The following is a 23,681-nucleotide window of genomic DNA, read 5'->3' on the forward strand; positions in this document are numbered from 1 at the left end:
GAGAGGAAAGGGGGAAGAGGAGGAGAAGAAGCGGATAGGAGGGGAAGGCGGGCTGGTGTACGTACTGCCACGGGAGGTATAAGGTGTCAGGCTGCGGCAACTGGCAAAGGCTGCGGGTGTCTGGTGTGACAATGTGATGTGAACACACCACCGGCCAGTGCAGAGGTGAAAGCAGAGCTACTGCACATACTGTAGGAAGGCTTGCTAATGATGCTGTGTACTGTTATTATCTTATCTGGCTTTCCCGTGCTGCAGGGGGGCTGTGCCTGTTAGACGTACGGACCCACAGATAACCTTTGCTTCCTTGAGTTACACTTCAGGAATCGAGATTAACCTATGACTTGATCCACATACAGATACCATATGCAGGAAGAGATATATTTGTGGTACTATAACAAAAACAAAACAAAACTTTGTGATTGGGCTATTATTGAATTCGCAAATTATTATGTTTCTCTTAAATGTTTTGTTCCAGACAACCACTTCAGGTGCTGCGTGTCCGTTGTAAAATGAATAGTCATTGCGAGTCTTGTTTTGCGTGTGGCCTATTTGACAGTCCTTCTTGAGTCCACATGGAATTAGATTAATTTAAATCAGGAAAAAAATGGAGTGCAGCAAGAGTGCTCAGGAGTTCAGCATCATCTTGGAGCTTTATGAGGGCTGACACTTCTTTTGTGTTCATTATCAGGAAATCACCTCAGGGAGTCATGTTGACTTTGCATGGTCTAAAATAGCTGTTACAGAGCACCGTTCCATGCTCTCTTTCACTGTCTCGGAATCTTGGGAGATTAGGTGGAAATTCCAAATCAACGTTTGGCTGAGAAAAGCTCAACATTGCTTAAACAATCTTGCTTAAATAACAAAAGGAGATCAAACTATTTTTGCAATCTCTTGCTCTCAAAAAGAGAGTTAGAATAGATCCGTTTTGGTTCTGTTCCCAACATTAGTCTTAAAATGTATATAATTCAGCACACAAAAAAATGTCACCCTTTGCAGAAACAAGTGGTTTACAGTTAACAGTTATCACACCGTTTTTCTTTCACTGAACTATATGAATTCTGGCTCTGATGACTCATCCACTGACAGAGATTTTGTTTCCTTGCATGTGTATAGTATAATTGCATTTTTATTTTTATTAACACTTTGACTGTTATGCTACCACGATTTAAAGGAAAATGCATTAAAATTACGTTATTAGCCATTTAATGGGGCCGTTACTCACACGCTGTTTATTGCAAGTATATTTCTGCATTACACAGAACAATAGTAGATTCATGTACTTGGCACATGATGTTTCTGCAGTCCAAACTCTGACTGCATCTCCTCTCTCCCACATCTTTAAATGGATCCCATGAGCCCTCAGCTCTGTTGTTTCCATTATTCATTCCAAAACTTCCATGTACTGTAGCATGGAGAGGCTAGAGGGGTGAGAAATAATTTTGTGTCTGAAAAAATTTATGTAGAGCAAAGTCTTTATGCAAAGTCTGCCATGCCTTGGGAGGATGTGGGCCAGCGTGCTGTCGGTGAAGTGAGTGCTTGGACAAGGGATGAAGAGAGAGAGTGTGTGTGTGTGTGTGTGTGTGTGTGTGTGTGTGTGTGGTGCGTGCGTGCGTGCGCCTGTCAGTCTGTCATGGTGGCCTAATGTGGCTCCCTAGAGGTACCTGGGGGAGACCCATCCAGCACCCAGTCAGCCTCTGCTGGCGGCCAAGTGGTGACAACGGGTTCCCACGGAGAGAGGAAGTGTCATTGTATGTATGTAAACTAGTGACAGATGACTGGAGACATGCAGCCTGTAGACGCTGGGCCTGAAAGTAAAGCAGTTTTGCCTCTTCGCCCTCCCCTTCTCCTCCTCCACTTGAGACTTCTGAGGGAGAGAGAGAGAGAGAGCACGGGGCTTCACAACGGCACCGAATACATTGACAACAAGTCAAAGATATGAATAAAAAACAGGATGCAAATCATTTGGCATGAAAAGACACATGCTATGTGTAAAGGTTCCCTTTCCCTTTGAAAGGCCATCGCAAAGGAGTGCAGGGTTTTTAGTGTGCAGCGCTCCAGGCAGCTTTTCTAGGCCACAGGTCATGCAGGTCAGTGTTACACACCCTGCAGCCTCACTTCAACCCTCGGTCTGGAAATAGAACGTGCAACGTCACCCAGTCAGAAAGGAGGTGGATTCCAGACCTCAGTGGCCACAGGCTGCACATGTGGAATCTGCTTGTGTAGTTGACCCCAAGTGTTTGAAACTCGCAATGCTCCCACTAGGTTATTGTTATTTCATGCATACCCAAATGAACAAGGCTGTGTGAATTGCCTTGCTTGCACAGAGTGATCCACAGTAGTATACTTAGAAATCTAGCTCTTGGCTGCCGACTATTCATCAAGGGAGCTTGCGGTCCGCCAGAAGCCGATTTGTTAAACATTATGCACACAACCTGTACAAGAGACAAAATAGAGGGAATAAACCGTAGAATGGCTCTTTTATATTGCTTATTTCAGGCATCATTGCTCTCCTTCCCCTATTCAGCAGCAATGCCCGAATGGCCAGCCTCAGTAAACTAAAATAGAACTTCAACCAATAGTGGTGAATACACTTGTGTGTTTTTTTTTAAGCGCATCATTTCCAGTTAAGCACATCATTTCCATAAGGATCATTGAACGTAGGGAATCTGTTGCACAATACGAGAGATGTAGTCGCCGTGGCTCTATTGTAGCTAATATGTTACTACAGCTAAAGTAGAATCCTGTATCTTGTTGTTGTTGTACTGTGCAACGTGTACAGTTTCTGTACACGTTGAATGAACACACAGAAAGTTGATATTTTCCGGAGACACCTCGTTCTTTATATAGCACCATAGTGCGATGCGCAACACAGCCGCTGGACAAACTATACCCAGCGGAGGAGGAGAGGGGACGGGGGGACGGACTCGCGCGCATTGACGTTGGCTCTATGTATATAATTAATAATATTAATATTAATGCCGGGAATGTCCCACATTATAAGTGTTCACCGCATCATGTTTTGTCTGCGCCGACTCACAGCGTATTTAAATAAGTAACAGGAACGCGACTACGTGCTACTCGCCCACCTCCCCACCCCCACCTTTTACATTTTGGGGAAGATTCTGCGTACCACCAAAGGGGTCGTTAAGTACGCGTACCATAGGTTGAGAATCACTGCTGTAGATCATGCAATCAGAACCTTTCTTTCCCTGGATTCCGCGGATCATGACGTAACTCCACATAATAGGCTATTTGTGCCAGACTACAGTTTCCGCCCATTTCACATTTTCTTCAGAACACACTTTTTGCTAACTCCTCCAAAACTCACACAAATTGGTATATATTTTCTCTGGAGTCATGTGATCAAGATGTGCGAGATTCCATTCCAATTGGCTATGACTGCCTTAAAAACGTTGCGGGCCCTGGGTAGGCCTGGTGTGCATAATACGCTCAGAGGAACACACTTTTCTATAGTTTTTAATGAGGCAACCAATTATACAGTCGTGAGTGGACTATCTGGTAAATATTGTGTTGTTTGTATCGCCATTAGGATACAGAGTAATAATAATAGTATGATTGTACTACAGCTTTAATGCACAGACTTGAATGACCATAACAAAGAGGGACAGAGAGCAGTTCAATGCTATAGTGTTAATTAGATGGCACATTGTCATTTTGCATGGACAACTTGTTCTGCATTTGATCACTGGAATCAGAATTAGTTATTGCTTATACAAACTGCAAACGCTCTAGTGTTAACTTATCCATTTGTAATTCTTGACAATGTACAAATGTAACCACGTACACCATCAGGCTTTCTGTAGGATCTGTCTGTGTGGGGGCTTCTGGTATTTGTGACTTTCAAAGCCTTGTCCTTTCCTTGACCATGTGACAGCGCGCTGTATGACTAGGCTATGCTTCCTGTTCACATTCTAACCATCATGGGAAACAAAATCTATCTCAACTGATGAGTTCCTGCTCTGTCTGTTGAAAAACCGTGCCGAACTGTGCATTGTACTGTTGTGCTATTCTTCAGTTCACGTGATTCAAAAAGCCAATTCACATTTGAGCAGTGGGGTGACCCTAGGTTGTGTATATTGATGAGTGGGATTTGTTTCTTAATAGAACTGTGCCTAATTAATTAGCTTTTAATTGGTTGAACCCTGAACAAGCAAATGCTGAACAATGCAAAACAATTGTTACCTTAAACAGCATAAAGAACTGCATACTGAGGTCTGCTTAATGGAGTGTGGTCTTTTTTTGTGTCAAATTATGTTGTTTTTGTTTAGTTTTTTAAATGTATAATAATAATAGGAATACAGGATAATCAAGTGAAATTGGATGAGACAGACAAAATGAAAATAAACACTATAATAAAATGGGTACTCTCTCCTGATTGGATGAAATTGGCAACCCACCTTAAAATGTATTTTCTATGTATTTATAAGAGCTGGGCAGACCCCTGTTACTGAACAGACACTATAATACGAACGATTTCGCTCAGAATTTAGCGCTTTAACATTTTAACAAAAACATTTGTTTTAACCAAAGAAATACCAGTTACCCAACCTTTAACATATTATTGATAATTTGTTATTCATGCTCCCCATGTATTAAGGAATGCACTGGAATGATTTGCACTCCGCTGCCTTTCTTTCCTTCTTGCTTCATTTCCTTCAAATCACTGAGCCGTTAGTTAGGCGGCCTGCCCTTCTCTCATGCCAGCCAGGTTCAGAGTGCTATTGTTGTTTCTATGTAGCTGTTACCATGAGTTGTTTCTATGTAGCTGTTACTATGAGTTGTTTCTATGTAGCTGTTACCATGAGTTGTTTCAATGTAGCTGTTACCATGAGTTGTTTCTATGTAGCTGTTCCTATGAGTTGTTTCTATGTAGCTGTTACTATGAGTTGTTTCTATGTAGCTGTTACTATGAGTTGTTTCTATGTAGCTGTTACTATGAGTTGTTTCTATGTAGCTGTTACTATGAGTTGTTTCTATGTAGCTGTTACCATGAGTTGTTTCTATGTAGCTGTTACCATGAGTTGTTTCTATGTAGCTGTTACTATGAGGTGTTTCTATGTAGCTGTTACTATGAGTTGTTTCAATGTAGCTGTTACTATGAGGACGGTACACAATATGGGATATTCAGAAAATCTGAATAACGTTACATTTTGTGGGACTTTGGCTGGCAAAGCTTGAATCTATTAAGGTTCAAGGACCATTGTGTAACCCTAGTTACTTTGATGATGGGCAGTTATGTATGTTTGTTGACGACTTAATGACTTAGAAGAAGGAAAACATTTTCACACTGTGCTGGTGTAGTGCAGTTTAATAGCTTATCACGGATTACGAGATTGTCAAACATACAATTGAATCTAATTTGTTTAGTTTTCTATCTAGGGTTGGGAGAGTCAATGATGACTTTTTTTTTAACAAGCCCACACTGCCAAAGACGACTTTTGACCCTTTTCTTGGTTTTTGGTACTGGTGTGCTCTAGTCATTTGTTTATTCAGTGCACTCGGTGCGTTGTCGTTCGAAAATCCAGTGCGCTGCGCACCTGGTGTGCCGAGTGCCCACACTGAGCGACCCTACCCTGAAGCTGGGGTTGTCCAGTGTGAATCGGTGTGATTGCGTCACAGCTGTGGTCGTGACTCGTTTGTAAATAAGGCACACTGAACGCACTCTGTGACGTCACCACACTCAACAAACTGACCACATTCCCGTTGCGCATTTCCGAACGCACCCTAGATGGCACTCGCTAACCTATCCTGATCTGTGTTCAATAATAATAATAATGTTCAAGTGTGTCCCTGTATTTTCATGAGAAATAACATACAGGATACAGTATAAATAAATGACATTTGAAATGATGACATGAATAAATTAGCAGACACATTTTACACTTTAAATTGTAAAATTAGTTCTCTCCTGATTGAATTAAATTTGTCTAGTAAAAAGCTGGAATTAGAGATATCAAGGAGACCCCTGTTACTGAACAAACAATGGTTACTATCAGAATATAGAGCTTTAACCTTTTAAACCTTTTATTTTAACCAATATAGTTTCACTTTCCTTCTGAAGGGCTTGGCTTTAGAAATAAACAAAAAACGCTTTGCGCTGAAGCCGTACCTGGTAAAGAGACAATTAGGAAACCACAAGGCAGTGGAAAACATTTCCAGATGACTTGTTTAACAGATGACTGTTTAATTTTATTTGAACAATGTTTGCCTTAGGCTTGTACCAAGGTAGTTGGCTTGCCCACTCACTGCGTTCAAGTACTGTACCTTTTGAGTATAATACAATGATGCAGTTGGTATGTCAAGACTCGGGCTGTGCAATGCAATCTTATTTGTTTTAATAATCCTCAACCTCAACAGCAGGCTACGGTTATTAGCGCATTTAAATGGGTTTGTTTACCAACAAATGCCAAGATGTCCGTCCCTAATCCACAATTTAGGTATTTAGCAGACATGCTTATCCAGAGTGACTTACAAAGTGGAAGTAAGATCAGAGTCCGGACCGGGCCTTAATTTCCAGGCCCGTTGAAAACTCTACATACCTCTGGGTTCTGTATGAGCGGCAGCTCGAAGGTGACAAACGGTGCATGTGTGAGTACCAGGACACTATTTATAGACCATTTGTGAAAAAAAACAAGGTTTGGAGCTACTAAAATACCCACATTATAATGAAGACAACTAGCTTACCATTCTAGCTGCATTTTTACTGTGGGAGGGCTAGAGAAAATGGAGAACAGGGGGCATCTAGGAAACAATTCAAGGCCAACATGTATGTTGGGACAGGAGTATAGGCTGATTCATGGCCAAGTGTTTTGGTCTGGATTTCTCCTTTAATAATCCAGTTTCGTGGTAACCCTAACCCAACACGCATGGTAACACTTTCAAGCCATTGTTTGCCAGTATGAGAAACAATCTCCTAGACAGCTCTTTCCTTGTAAAAGTTCTCCTTTATGGTTTCTCTACTTCACTTCAGTAACTTTATTACAGTATAGCTGGGCGATTTCTATTTCATATTGACCTAAGATTGTTTCAGTTGTCTCATTTCCCCTTTTGTCTGGCCTGTGTTGGAGAAGTGACCTTCCTTGAGACCAGCAGTCGATAGCTTCTGCAGAATGCTTCAGAGTGTGTCAGGGAACAGTTTGTTGCTGGCTTTTGGCATCTTTCCCATTTCCCCCTCCCCCTTTTCAATCAGATATTTTCAATTAGTGCTGTGAAACTTGTAATCCTATTAAAAATGCACAAAATGTGTGAGTGTGTCTGTGCATGTGTCTACGTTTTCAGTTCACGTATCTCAAGAACCAGCCGACCTACAGATGAGTGCGGTGACTGGTGTCGCGTCGGATAGGCAGTTGTCCAGAACCACCGATCCGACTAATACCCATTTACTACACTATACATTATATTAATGTATTATTAGTATTATATACTATACAATACTAGATTTACTTCAAACTCGCCGTGCATATGGCAGCGGACGAGAGGAAATGCGTTGCCAGGCGTCAAACCTGGGCATAGGCGGTTGTCCAGAACCTCCGATCTGACAGATATGGCCACATATGGGATATGGGTACAATACTGATGACATCAGGGATCGTCATACATACGCATAAACGGACAAGGACAGACAGATGCAGAGATCTTTAATATATTGACGTACAGTAAAAAGGACACAGGCAGACAGACGGACACAAAGGGTATTGCAGAACTGGCTGGAGGTCTGTGACTTTCACTGTCCAAAAATAACAAATTTCACTTTTGAACCTCACCTTACATTCCTGTACTTTTCATTGGATGACTGTACAACTGAGGGTCAAATAGCCATTTAAACAAATGAAACGAAATTTAAAGGATTTTCTGTGACTTCTGTGGAGACTCGAGGGAAAATGAAAGTTGACAGAGCTTTTCTTTGGTTAGAGTCGGAGTGGAAGGCTCACTTAGGATATCAGGCGAGTGCTGTCGTGGCCGAGGAAAGATGAGTTGGCAGTATTGTGTTACAGCAGCATCTGTATAGGAATGGTCTGTTGAGGAGAGGAACGATAACGGATCTGCTGACCAGAGGCATGCTTTAGTCTTGAAGTGTGTTTGTGTTTGCCAAGCACTTAGCAGAGAATCAGCCCACTGCTGCTGCTCTGGCAACACAGAAACATTATGAAATTCAAACATCGACCCCCAAAGTTTCTGCCATGGGGGTGGGGGGGGGGGGGGGGGGGGGGATCGTCAATACTCAAATGATGTTACTGTATGAGTACGGCTTCTGTTTTTTGATCAAATCGTTTTTAATCATACATCAGTTTTGTAGTATGGATTGCTGTTTTCTGTTTTTTGCAGAAATGGTTGTAGAGAAATTGACATTTCTTTTGTGTAGCCTATACAAAACAAACAAGTTGTTTTGGACCTGGAGCAGAGCCGTATTGTGAAGGCATTATTTGTCTGTGAAATAGGTTGTTGCAGAAGCAGTCCACTGTGAGCAAAGATTCACACACGTATTCATGTTGCTTTGTTGTCCCTTGCCAATATGACATTGTAAAGGAAAAAGATTATCACTACCAAGGATTTCCTTTCACACAGTTTCAGAAGGCTGTAAAGTCTAATGGTTGGAAATGGGTTGTAATCACAGTTGTGAATCGGACCAGTGAACAAGGTAATCTCTTAATTTCCAATGGGGCTTGGCCTATTGGTTTGTAAATCAGATGAGTGCCTCCTGGTGCCATTAAACTTCTGCTGCACAGTAAAAATCAGATAAATGATAAATGTGATAAGAGCCTGGAATCCACGTGCATTCACCCCCCGCCACCCCGGCCCCCAGTTGTTCACCCCCTGCCACCCCGGCCCCCAGTTCGTGTGTGTCTTCATTGGAGCCATCCTCGGGGAGGAACAGGACTTTTGGGAATGGATACTGTATGCTGGTGAGAGAGAGGGTTTTGGTCAATGAGTCTTCATGGAACAAGGTCACAGTACTTTCCTCTTCTCTTTTGAAGTGAGTAAGTGATCCCTTGAGAGGTTGAGGAGCTGTCCTCCTGCAGAGTTTGTGGAGGCTTTCAGAACCACTGACTGTAGTGTCTACTACAGCGCAAGTGGTCTATGGTCATCCAAGTTTCACTAAGCAGCTTAACCGTTTAATGGCTGTTCTTTTAACTAAGACACCATTTGATAATTAATCAGTGTTTTTGAGCCAGTTTAGTGTAACTGTTTCTTCTACAGTCTGTAGAAGGGCTGTGTAGTAGTATGTTTAGCATGTGCGTTAGCTCTATTCAGGCTAGCAGCTTTTAAAAGGTGGCTGCAGAAATGGGCATTTTTACAGTTATTTGTTTTTGTCTTTTTCTTTCCCTTGGGCACTGCTGTAGCCTATAGTTATTTAGGTATTGTTGTTGTGATGTCTTGTCATGTTGTTTAGTGTTTTTTTGTCTGTTGCCGAAAGGCTTTCTTGTGTTTTCATTCTTGCTGATGCTGACTTGTATGCCGGAAAGTGCTCTGTTATCACCAAATAAAACCAATCAATCAATCAGTACTGGAAGAGGTTGTGTTCGGGTCCTCTTGGCCTCAAGAGTCATGGTTTAATGAGCATCACTGAGACTGAACGATGATGACTCAGAATAACTCTCATCCTCATCGTTTACTGTATTACAGGAGAAAATGAGGAATACATACAAGACACGTTCCCCCCGTAACCAATACACTTGAATGTATCATCATCCACTCTGGCCAAAAGGCTACGGGGACATGAACACATTCAGTGTGTAACAATCCAAGAAATGTGTGTCCTTTGTGTCATTTTACAGTGCACCAGAATAGTCATCTTTTGCCGTATGTTCAGCTGTATTGAGCGGAGCTCTCTATAGCCTAAGAGACATCTGTAGCTTATAAGCTCCAGTGAGTTTGTTTACAAATGACAGATCAATATGTTATTATTATACTGTCTGTTGTTCAGCCCCAGATAGGTTTCCCTTGACCATCTCAGTAGGGATCTCATTATACCACTTATACTGCAGTTGTACTTGTACCCCAGTTATACCATGGCTGTACATTACCTCTGTAGCACAGATGTTGCAGTTAAACAGTTATAACACCATTAGGGGTGCAGCAGTACAATGTAAGAGAAGACTGAACATTCAATTTAACATGCACATATTGTGAAACAGTACAGTACACGTATACATGTATATTTCTACTTACTTCCTCTGGAGATGTAGCGGTTACATTTGCACATGGTCACATCTATAGCATGGTCCTGTTGACTTGAGTGTAAACATTTGCACCTTCTCATTACATTGTGGATGAATTATTCAAACTAGAAAGGGGCGCTCCGCAGAGCGCATATTTACCCCGACTGGGTTGCCAGGTTATGTGGATTTCAGCCGTCGGGACCCTTCTTTTGTGTATCGTCGTCCAGCTCAGTGTCATGCAGCCATTCCGTGCAGCGTTCAGGATATATTTTCTGTAAGGAATATGCCCCTCCCACTATAAAAAAAAATCAATGACAGGCAAGTATCCAAACCTTGTGAGACACTCATTGTCACATTCCGAGATAATTGGTACCTCATTTGCTTTCTTTTGTAGCATTTGTGCTGCCCCAGGCTATGGGACTAAGTGCAATCACTTTTGGCCCTGCGTTATTTAGAGGGCCCTCAACGAGCGATTCATAAAATATAAAAATAAAGATAAAAATATTTAGGACGACCGTTGAGCCGATTCTACTCTATGGCTCCGAGACATGGACACTTTCAAAGAAACAAGAGAAACGGTTGGATGGCACTTACACCCGCCTTCTAATGAGAGTGCAAAATCTCTCTTGGAAGAGCCACCCATCGACTGATCTAATATACGGCAACCTTCCCTGTGTTTCTTCACTAGTCCAGAAGAACACAGTTTGCCGGCCACTGCTACAGAGCTGACAATGAGGTTATATCTTCCCTTCTTCTCTGGAGTCCTGTCTCAAAGCAGACCAGAGGTAGAAAATTGTCGTTCCCTGATGTCATTGCTAGGGACACAGGCATCAGTAAGCAGTAACTGGGGATGGCAATGAAGGACCGGGAAGTCTGGCGTAATATTGTGAAATCCACAATCTCAACCGCGGTCGAAGAATGATGATGATGAGCGATTCAAATTCGGGGTTGATCAGAATCAGATGGTCATTTTTGGCATATTTTATTCAAATAGGCTCTCCCGCAAGCCTTGGAAGGCCATCATAGCCAATCAGAATGTAATATGAAAAATCACACCGTGTGAAGTGAGGGGCGCTCTTAACATCGTACATCATCATGATGTAAAATAGACACTGCCTATTTGCTCAGACACTATGACGTAAAGTTATCCATTCATTGTCAATGGGAATTTAATGTTTGTGTAGGACGAGATTTTACCCTAATAGCTGAATATAGGAGAGGCTAGCGCCCCTCAAAAATTGTAATGATAGATGTTCATCGGTCACATAATATTAATGTGTAGCGACTTCTGTACGTCGAAATCTAACCAAATATGAGTAGTACCTGAAAGCGTTTAGAAAAAAACTAAAAGTTTAACGGTGGAAAATCTAGTTTGTTCTGTCGAACTAGATTTCTTTGACGCAAGAGAAAATATTTGGATAACGCGAACACCATGGCCGAAATCATAACTGGAATAGCACTGCCATGATGCTGATTTGAAAGTATTTCTTTGCCTGCTTGGCTGCCTGAATGAAATGTCTCCCGGCTCCCGCCAATCTGTCCAGCGGTTTGCGACATTAACTCTGGAACCATGCAGCCAAGAGTCACAGACAGACACACAGGTGGTGAAAACATGACCTCCACCTCTCAGCCTTCCGCCTTGGCGGAAATTATCATCAACAGCGTTGTCTCCACACTGGCATCTTGTTGGAGTTTTAATTTTACATTTAACACGAACGTCAGCTGCAGGAAACATATTGTATGGTTTAATTAAATTGTTTCTCCTTTAAGTTAACATAATGAAACCTTTCAGAATGTTGAGACAGAACTGGAGAAAGACGCTCTTTAATTCACAATCCACTATTGAGACACTTGCAAAGTAAGCCAATAAATCCATATCGACAGCAGCTGCAGGCAAACTGGGATGAGGGGTACAGTATAATATACCAGGCCCTTTTATTGTGATGATTCATTTACGCTCTTCAGGACATTCATAATGTGTCCTTCAAGCCATTAAAACGAGAAATGTCCTGCAGCAGTGCACTACTGTATTGTACAACAATAATCATTATTAATCACAGTCCTTTGTCATAACGGATATCAGCCATATGGACCGTGGACAAGCTGTTATTGAGCTACTGTACATGTAATGTCCATACACTACAGTAGATTATGTGAATATGAATGCGAGTACTCAGATTGATACAAGGTTTGATAATGCTTGTGTATCTGCAGATAAATTCACGTCCAAATCATCACAGCTCTATTAGTATTAGTGATTAGTGTTTTGTAAGCTATATTTAATGTGGGCACTGGGCAATGTGCAAAGTTAATAGTCTACATGTTCAACCCTGATTGTCGGTTTGGGGAGAAAGGGAACATCTCTCCTTGTCCTTGTGAATAGTTCTATTCACAATATTGTACTGTGTAGTGTGTGTACTGTAGTGTGTAGTGTTGAATGTTGACAACATTTCAGGTCTGTAAATCTCCCAAAAATACTGTGACCATGGATCACACCTGATAATTGATGGAATCAAGTATTGTTTACCAAATCATGTCTCCTGTTTACTACAGTATTTCTATGTTTAAGTCACTGTTGCAAACGACAAGGTGGTTGTTTTCTAAAGCAGTTACATTACTCACATGCACATTAGAATTAGTTTGAATATGAGAATTGATAGCCAGTGCTTTTGATGAATGAATATTGATTAAATAACAATAAAGGTAAAGCCTGTGAATGGAGTTGGACACACTCAAAACTTTCCTTTCATAATTAGTTGTATGTGTAATCAGAAAGTGAGTATATCCATCTTGGAGAGAATTGGAGACAATGCTGTTTATGTGTATGCATTAACATGAAATATTTGATATGCACAACTATTCTTTTTGTTTTAATACTGTTTTTATTAGGCATTTGTATTTGACATTACTTCAGAATATCATTGACAGATAAATGAGTAAGTAAGTAATATAAAATGAAAAAATAATAATGCACCACTATTCTTGATTAAAAAATATATTTATATATTCTTGATTAGTTTGATACCTGGATCATAGCATCCCTATCCCGGTGGTTAACATGCAGTGTACTGTAAATAGCAGATTTACAAGCTCGCAAGTGTTGTGACACATTGGAAACTTGTAGATTGGCCGTTTTTGGCAAAGATAATTGGTCTAGAAGGACCCTTTTATGCCCTGTACTGAAGATCCATGATGTCATCAGCATGGCATATACAGTACTGATACTGTGTATAGTGTGTACTGTCTATATAGTGTGTTACTCACTGTACTATTATAGTATTAGTCAGCACCATCACATCATTGTGAGGGATTGAGTAGGCTACAGGGTTCTTTGAATTATTGTACCATGAGACTGTATGCCGAGAAGGATGAAATTAATCATTTAAAAATAGATGCATTATAGCATAGATGAAAAGGTGGAGATACTGATGTCAGGCACTCTGCCTCAGAATAATTAAATTGAAAAGATACTTTGTTCTCTGTCTTAAAGATTTTACTCAGACATGTCTCATTAAAACAAGTAAACTTTTCAGTGACTGTACAGTATGTGGTAAACAAAACAATTGCATTAAGACAACTTAACATGGCAAACTAAGCTAAACAACAATTCCCAGCAAGAAATGTGACACTTTGACCGATATCTTTGATGAACCAAAATATATCATGATGAAATTGCATTGTTAAAATGTCACTAGCAGTATAATTGAGGTTGCTTTCATAGTGCATGTCAAATACACAAAACATTCACACCATATATAAAATCAATTCCCATGACTTTTCCAGTTCGCCATGAGCCATAAGAATCAGATAATATGATATTAAATCTACAGTTTGGGGGATGCAGAAACATTATAAATGTCTCAAGTGAACTTGACATTTCTTATCTGCATTGTACACCATCTAAGTATATGGTGCTGCTGATTATGTGCAGTTTGAAAGGCAGTATGTATAAATTGCAATTATAATTCTATTGTAACACCCTTCAATGGAGGTAGAGTGGCCACTTGGGAATGAGAAGTTTCCCGGGTTTGATCCACAGCTCCCCTGGGTTACAAGTGCCCTTGAGCAATACATTGAACCACTAGAGCTGGGGATCTTCTGCTGTTTTCCGATTCGATTCCGATTCTTAGGGTCACGATTCGATTACAATTTATTATATATTTCTTAATTCAAATCCAATTTGAAAATCATTAAAAAAGATGTTATCTGTTTTAATTCACAACAGTCATATTGTTGACATCTGGACTTTAACTAATTTACTGCCAGAGTAAATGCATAAATAATCCATGCACTGCCAGCAATTATTTGTTTTTCCTTACCTTTGAAGTAGGGGTGGAACGATATTAGATGGGGTGGATGGATCGCGATATATCGCCATATCGATAATTCCAGATTGTTGCACGATATCGTGATATATCGTTGATGAAATCTCTTGCAATACGTTGAATATCGCAATATCGAATATCGTGATATTATTATCGAGGGCCTAATACATCGTCCCACCCCTACTTTCAAGTAGTCACAGAATATTTTTATTCAGTATGATCGGCCCCCCCAATCGTTGATAAACAAGGAGGTTTTCTCTGTGCTTGCGCAAAAAAAGAAATACATTTTCAGTGAGACCATGCCTTCCCTAAGTAAGGTCCGTTACGGTCCTCTTCCAGCGGAAGTCCAGATAAAGGCTTTTCTAAAATCTCACGCATGTGAAGTAAATGGTGCTGTACTGCACTGTACTGTACAAGCTCTCCTCCCTCGTGTGTGTGTGTGTGTGTGTGTGTGTGTGTGTGTGTGTGTGTGTGTGTGTGTGTGTGTGTGTGTGTGTGTGTGTGTGTGTGTGTGTGTGTGTGTGTGTGTGTGAATCGGTGATTGTAATCGCACTGTAACACATTTTAGATAAGGCAATGTGTAATGCTCCATTTACCATTTGAGTTATTTTTTAAATAGAATTTGTTTTACAATATATTTGTATAAAAAGAAAAACCGATGTGCCCATGGTGGAGAGATTTTTCAACATCCAGACTGGGGCCATAACAGTCAGCCATGTATTGCTAAAACTAGTTTTAGTTTTCAGGGAACGGAAATTATATGTACACTGACTAGCAAAACATGAAATTCATTTGCAGCTTCCCAGTGATAGCACGTCCATGAGTCCATGACTACTACTGTTGCACAAAATAATAGAAATCATTGTTCTTTTGAGGTGCCGTAGGGTCTGAAGTGAGGTGAACTGCCCAATAACCATGGTAAATATACTACAGTATATACATTACATAAATATGAATTGGGAATTGGGAGGGAATGTAAAAGTGCTCACAGGTCCATGAGATGTGATTGCACAGGCTTTGGTAGTGGATTTATGACAGGGTATTATCCCATAATGGTGCATTTAACGGAATGAACTGAGTGAAAGAGAACATTTTATATTTAGCTGTCACAGACTGTGTGTGTGTGTGTGCGTGTGCGCGCGTGTGTTTGTTTTCAGGGTTAGGGTAGAACTGGCCCCAAATGGCAAAACAAGTGAAGAAAAGTTGCTTTTGACAAGGATATGAATAAAAGTGTGTGTGTGTGTGTGTGTGTGTGTGTGTGTGTGTGTGTGTGTGTGTGTGTGTGTGTGTGTGTGTGTGTGTGTGTGTGTGTGTGTGTGTGTGTGTGTGTGTGTGTGTGTGTGTGTGTGTGTGTGTGTGTGTGTGTGTGTGTGTGTGTGTGTGTGTGTGTGTGTGTGTGTGTGTGTGTGTGTGTGGGCGGTGGCGGTGGGGTATAGTGGCTGGATGGTAACCGCAAGGTTGCCAGTTCGAACCGGGGCTCCCCCAGAGTTATAGTGTCGAAGTGTCCTTGAGCAAGTCTAATTGCTCCTGATGTGTTGGTTGGTGCCCGCATGGTTTACGCCGCCATCAGTGTGTGAATGTAATGCACAATCTATGTAAAGTGCCTTGGATAATGGCGCTATATAAATGCATCATTGTGTGTACGTGACTGTGTGTGTGTGTGTGTGTGTGCGTGTGTGTGCGTGCGTGCAGTATGTATCTTGAATTCCATAGAGGAACGTTTTCTTTTTAATTTCTGTTCATAACAAAAGATATATTTAGCTTGTTTGTGTAGCTTTAGAATTTGTTCTTTTCTAGGTAAGGCTCATACAATATATGTGCTCATGCTGTACATATACGGTATAATTTATACTAGTGTAGACCTTGGAATGTGTTGAATGTTCTATGCTTGACAGCCACTTGGTTGCAGAGAGCTATGCTATTGTGATATGTACTGTAATTGCTCCACAATGAGTATTGTAACTTAGCAATAATTAGCACATTTCATCGTATTGGATGAATGTTCAAAGCGAAGGTGAATGAGTCTTGATGTCTGTTAATGGCACTTGGGAAAGAATAAGCCATCATGTTTCCTAGTATAAATGAATCGCAAACATTTATTTTTATGTTTAACAATATTTATTATTTATACATTTGTGTTTGCCATCTTTTTTCCATTTGACAAAATAATTACAGTTACAATGGTGTAAAGGTGTAGGCTAATAGAAACGGTGTAATTTGTTGCAGTAATGTACAGTAAAAGGAAATGGCAGCGTGTTAATAGATGAACATCTAGCTTGCCTATGGCAGTCTGCTAAACACTCCCGTCTGCAGTATACAATACATCATTTTAACTTAAGCATTTCTCCTTGTGGACTGCGGCATCGCAAGTTGTTCAAGGTTTAAGTATATATTGAGGTAGAAAAAGTGGTGTTTATTTAAGCAGGCACACACAATGCACATCTGTGCAAATGCCAATGCTAGACGCTTGGCTTTCCCCCCTACTCTATTCCCCCTAGAATGTTCTGTAGGTAAAAGTGTTTCCAGGGGAAGCTGAGAGACAGGCATGTTGCATCATGGGAAGAGAGAGTGTCTTTTAAACAAATAAACTATGTTTACCGGATTGAAATGATTACAGATCTGTCACTAGTACTGGCTGTGTGTCTCCCACAATGTCTACCCTCAAAATGGCATTATGAATATTACTAGATTACAAAGAGACTGACAGTCCTACTACGATAAAGATAAGTGTGTGCTCAGTCTAGGTGGATTGACTGAAACCTAATTCATGTGTCATCAAAAAAGTTTAGCCGCATTTCTGCCATGTCGCACAACACTTGCTGAAGATTAAACGACGCATTAAAATTTGATCCTGAATGATAAACCCCCAATGCTTTTCTAATTCATGTGTGTGTGTTCATGTGTGTGTGTGTGTGTGTGTGTGTGTGTGTGTGTGTGTTACTGCATTTTCGAGTGGTGCAACCACTCCTATAGACAGCTAATGTGTCACTGGATGAGTTCCTGGGTCTGAGCATGGAAATAGCATATTTTCACCACCAAATGTCACTGTTGCACAGATATATCGCCATGACCGATACATCGGCCTGGCACTAATTAGAATGGACTATGCTGGGCAGACTTCTGTGCTCTGTGGAGATGTGCGTTAAATATGCTGCCACGGCTGGTCAGACTGTGGAATGTATGGGCAGGAGCCCTGGAAAAGACAGACTGAGATAAGCATATCTTTACTAAATGAGGGGTTAAATGGCGCCCTGCCGTCTAAAGATTCATTGGAATTACTGCCACATGGAGCTCTAAATTGAGTTTAAATGGTCTTAACTTGATATGTGAGATGAATGAGGTGCTGCAGCCAAGCTGATCACTGGCTACACATTTCATTACAATGTTTGGCCCCACCCCCACGTGGAATATCTCCACTGGATTTGAATATGAATATGAGCTTGTTTTTTTTTATATAAATGTAATCTTTCTGTCCGTCTGCAGTATTTGCGTGCTTGTCATATAGAGTGTTCTGTGCGCGCGCACAATAAAAGCAAAGGCTCTCATAATTATGTTTACATCCGCAGATGAAAATCCCAGAGCTGTAATGATCAGTAATTATAAATATTTTTCGCCATGTCTGCTGCCTCGGCTGGGGCTATTGTGTGCTGTGAAGTGCAGAGTTTGTGCTGCTTAATTATGACATTGTACACGGCTAAATGTACCAGTCTGCTTTCAGCTCCCGCAAAACACTTCCAGTGCATAATCACGCTCAAGTCTGACTTTAAAGAGCTCATTACAGTTGGTTTTCTAAAGAGCGGCTTATTAAACACAGTTACCTAATAAGCATCTTTGGTGGTGCAAATTGGTGAAAATGGTAATGAGTCTGATTAGGCCACGTTTCAATTACGGCGGCTACCCAGCTATCGTCAACCCCCCCCCCCCTTCCCTTCCCCAAAACCCCCCAAAAGCGACCACCATAATCGTTTTGACGTTGTCGCCCCGTCCCCCCACGACAAAAAGCAAAAGACAAGTCCAGCTCTATCACAGTAAAATACTCAGTGTTGATTTATTTGTAACTAAGGGTGTACAAAATAATGTAACCAAATATACAGGTCCATTTGGTTATAATTGTAATGTACACTCTCAGAGTTAAGACTGAGGACTTTACTGTGTATATGCTTGGGAATCCTCCTTGAAGGCATGTGCGCTCTCTGCCTCTCTCTCTCTCTCTCTCTCTCTCTCTCTCTCTCTCGCACACACAGAAAACCTCTCTGCCACCTCTGTGCTTCTTTTCAGCAGCACAGTAATGAATAGAGAATTGTGCAAGCGGTGGTCCAATTTACGCACTGGGAAATTGGATGGACAGAGTGGAGGCCCAGTCCTGTTTGCTTAAAAACGGCCAAGGCTACCAAGATTAATAGTTCCCAAAAAGGTCAGCATCTCTGTTTCATCGACGGTGATCACTGAAGCAGAAATTAAACAGCGTGCAATAGCATCACACTTGTCAAATGCCCCCATCTGTCTTTGCCATCCTAATGAGTGTGAACTCCTTACAGTTAAATGGAAAAACTGTGCATGATTATGCTCTCTTAGCATAATCTTAGTGTAGCATAGTTTTTTGTTTCAGTTCAGAGTGACCGATTCGCTTTCACTTCATCATTGCAAATTATGAAAGGTCATTCTTTCTATTTTTTGTGTGTGCATTCGTGCTCTCTGTAATCATTTCTCCTTCAAAGCTATATCCTCAATTGTTGCACAGAAGATCATTCAGGTCCGTGATAACTGATTTTATTGCACACCACCGCATGTGTTGCACCAAAAATAGCAGATCTACAAGCTCACAACGGGTCGCAGCGTGAGACTCTATTTTCAGTGTGCGACACCGTCGTGTAGTATAAACTATAAATCCGAGGTTAGTTGACCAATACAAACTACTCACACAAATCACACAAAGGCCTTATTTTGTGAGTGGCTGATCAGTGGAATTTGAGCCCCCCCAACACACACACGCACACCCCTCAGGCTATCTGAAAACATTCCACTAATGGAAGACTCCATAATTATACGCTTTCAAAGAAAGACAAAGGAAGCTGAATGTTGTATTTTGTGTTTCCGTGCAGGTTGGATAATGGGTGATATTTTAATGTGTAAAAGTACTGGATCATTATGCGTGTGTGTGTGTGTGTGTGTGTGTGTGTGTGTGTGTGTGTGTGTGTGTGTGTGTGTGTGTGTGTGTGTGTGTGTGTGTGTGTGTGTGTGTGTGTGTGTGTGTGTGTGTGTGTGTGTGTGTGTGTGTGTGTGTGTGTGTGTGTGTGTGTGTGTGTGTGTGCGCGTGTGCGTGTGTGCACGCGCACAAGAGAAAGCATGCCTTTGTGTGTGTGTGTGTGTGTGTACCATCTCCTGGGATGTCTTTATCTTCCATTCCGTAACCTTTGTCTGAATCTAAGTATTTAACATCTCCATAACACAGTATATCTCGCACTGATTTCCGTTCAAACTGCATGCTGATATATCTTACAAAGGCAGAGCAGGTTGACTGACAGTGAATAATTCTCTGGCTGTTCATAAATTGTTTATCATATTGGCCGTGGTTATTGCAGTACCATGGAGTTTTCATAAAACATACTCAAAAACGTTCAGTCTGATGGACACATTTGATATGGTCCATGCGTATTCTCTGACTTTTGTTCTGCAGAGAGCATACAAAATTCTTGTTTCCTCCAACACCACTATATAAATCTATTGTGTGATTTATGTGGGTTTACTCTACTGTATGTACAGTAGAGTGACAAGTCTGTCTGATATTCTCCGTTTAGTGCAGTGTGCTGCAGTATGCTGTTTAGATAATCCTCTTGTCTTTGCTGGTTCGAGCCAGAATTAGAGCCAGAATGATATATCGACCATTATTATTTGATTCAGGTGATGATAGACATTGGATATTATGCAGCCGATGTGTCCTGATTTGTAACCACTTAAAACACATGTAGGGGTGAAATGTGCCGATATTCAAGCTCGCAACGTGTTCCGACGCATTGTGAGCTTGTAAATCGGTTATTTTTGTATTTCTTTTTTTAATAAGGTTAAATAAAATGTGTATGTTTAGCCTATAAGTTAAATAGATATCTCTCAAATAGATACTTTACTCGCATGTTTTCAAATTTATTAGAAACGTTCGACAACTAAATGTGTCTCAGAGAATCTGTAATTGGTGGTGTAGGACTCTCCGAAATGGTGATCGGACATCAGACCAATACAATCCAGCATCGGTCGGGCTCTTGTTTTCCATTTCATGAAGCATCAGATACTCAAGGGTTTCAAGTACTCTTTGCAAGGAGTACTTCTTTGATTGTCCAAAGTGGAACATTGTTCACAGAGGACCAGCAGTAATAGAATCCTCTGACTCAAAAGCCAGATGCAATTTTATTACTGACCAAAAAAAAGGGCCATTTTCCTAAATTAATCCCACTACACACAATTTTACACATAGCTTATTTTATGTTTCGAAAGTAATATTTTACTCAGTAAAACCGTTTTTTTTAAAGGGTAAAAATAATATATTTAATGAAGCTACGAATGAGAGGTTACAACTAAACATGAGCGGTGTCTGTTCAGGCTGTGTTGTATAAATAATTTACCATTTAAAATGTCTTGCTTTGGCAGTACACCCACCTACACATGCTGACTATGTTCTAGTGGATGAGTAATACAGAGTAGTAAATGTGGATGCACAGAGGTCTAAAGAAGCTGTAATCAGTGAGACTTACTTTTGGAATTCTCATGAGTGCCGTCAGGCAGTACATTTATCTCATCGCACATAATCATTTTACGCAATTAAGATTTGGATTCGTCTTTAAAGACATTTCTGGATATAATCATTTATTTTATAGTCGGAATTTATTTAAATAATTCTGCCATAATGCTTCCATTTGTTTCCCCCATTGTCTGTTATTGTCTTTATAGTGAACAGGCATGCTGTTCCAGCGCAGTATGGCTGCCATGTTTCTGCCTGCCAGGGCTCTTTGCCTTGGGCTTTTTTTCTTAATCATTAGCTTGGATGCCTGACAACCGTGTGAGCCGTAGCATGGATCCCTTTGACTAAAACCTTGTAAATTAACACAATTAGCGCAGCATCATCCCGCTAATTAGCTCTCTGTGTCTGGTGTGGCGACTGGACAAGTGGTTGGGAGGGAGTCAGGAGGGAATCCACATGCCGCACTGTTTCCAGACAAACAGTGTGTTTGTAATCCGCCTCTGGATACTCGATGTTTATTGTTTAATCCTGCAGTTAGGGACCTGGAGTATTAACTACAATAGCATTGGTTCTCATTTTCTCAAACATTTCTATGTCGAGGACCCTACACAGACTGTGTATTATGCCGTGGAACCCCATTTGAAAATATTTGTGTGTGGGAGCAGAGAGGCCAATAAGAGAAGATTATTTAAAAAAACTAAATTTTAATCTCGAATTTCTTCGGAAATAGCCATTCTACAAGCTCACAACGCGTCGCGATGTGTTGTGTTGTGGGCTTGTAGATCAGTTATTTTCGAATAGCCAAAGTATTAAATGGGGTTAAAGTGGTTAAACTGTTAATCTTTTTGCTGAGGACCCCCTGGAACCTCCATCCCCCCCCCCAAGGACCCTTGGGTCCCGGACCCCACTTTGAGAACCACTGTACTTTTATACTACAGTATAGTGTGGCGATGTTTTATCAACCATTATCACAAAGAAAAGTTTGGCTGCTGCGTTTTTTTCACCACTTACTGTTCTATCACCCTGCAGTCGTCAGTCAGATTAGGGTTAATGTAAAACCATGCATGTGCGAGGCTTTTCCATACACTATCTGTGATTGTTTTTAGCCATAATCTCTCTAATAGTCTACATTCTTTGGGGGTATACTTTACCCTGATAATCCCACCCGCTGCATAAGATGCTGGCATGTTCACGTTCAAACTTGTGTTTGCTGATGGAGTTTAGGATTTAACTTGATTATAATGTCGTTTAAGCCCTCAAGGCTGTATATAAAGAAGGCATAGCTGCCCTGGGAAAAGAGAAAGTGAAGCATATATTTTTTCTTTCTTTTCCTTTCTTTTTTTCTTTCTTTTTCCCCCCGGTGGGACTCTGTAGAGATGAGCCGTCTAGCAAAGGGTCTGTGAGTCTGTCCAGGGCTAATCTTGCAAACCGTCAGACCTCACAGATTATGTCATAGATGACTGACATAGACTGGCCATAGATATCATAGACTGAAGTTCGAGATCCACATGGAAGACGGATGTTCTTAGGTTCTTCTTCTTGTGTTGTTCTTGCTTACTGTAATTGTAAATTGAAGCCACACCGCTACTATGCGAGATTCACCCTGACAGCTACAAAGCTACAGGCTACCATTCATTTTCAATAGAAGCCAGTGACATAAAGATGCAAAGCTACTGATACAAAGCGATTCCCACCGTGTAATCTACAAGTTGAGCTGGCTTCAACTGCAGCTACAATGCTACAAACGACCAAGTGTTTCCACTCACCGTCTCTATTCACACAATTCTTGCTTGTAGTGGGAGAAAAATAATTATTTCTGTCAGTCAGTTCTGTGTTCTTTCATCCCTTTACAGTATATTTTCCTATATCTTTCTCACTCGTCGGATGCATGCTCGACATAAACGAAAGTGTTGATCAACACTTCGACTCGGCGACAGACGCTGCGTCGCTTCGTGACTTTGTACCTTGTGTAGCTGCCAGTGTGAACGCAGCATTAGACCCCGTCTCGTGTGTTCCTTCTTTAGTAGAGTAGGAAGTAGTAGGCCGAAACGGCGTGGTTGTAATTCATGCCGGGCTGTGGGGTTCGTGTGATGAAAGCAGCGGAGCACTGCTGAGGAGATTGCTTTGCTGCACTCCGAGCAGATTTGAAACTGTCTCGGAATGCCTCAGATGAGAGTTGGATTATAGACTGACCTGGCATGTCTGTGTCACCCAGCTCTGTGCGGGGTGGATTATACTATGCTGACCAGGTGTTGAGTCCCACATTCTCATGTTGCCCGCCATAGCATGTTCTGTCTGTATGGGAGTACAGTATTGTAACCAAATGGACTCTCTTTTTTAGAGCCATACAGATATATTGGTCATTAGTTGACTTTATTGATAACATCGGTATCGACAATTATGCAGCCGATGTGTCTCTATTTAGGGTTTTCATTATTCTCT

At 41.1% G+C, this 23,681-nt stretch overlaps 1 protein-coding gene across 1 annotated transcript in view; it reads left to right on the forward strand.

Moving 5' to 3' along the window:
* fign (fidgetin) overlaps nt 1-23,681 on the forward strand; it is a 36,626-nt gene that overhangs the window by 7,282 nt on the left and 5,663 nt on the right. The window lies entirely within an intron of this gene.

This window comes from Protomyctophum bolini (genome assembly GCF_963924005.1).
Source record: "Protomyctophum bolini genome assembly, chromosome: 16".
NCBI classification, from domain to species: Eukaryota; Metazoa; Chordata; class Actinopteri; order Myctophiformes; family Myctophidae; genus Protomyctophum; species Protomyctophum bolini.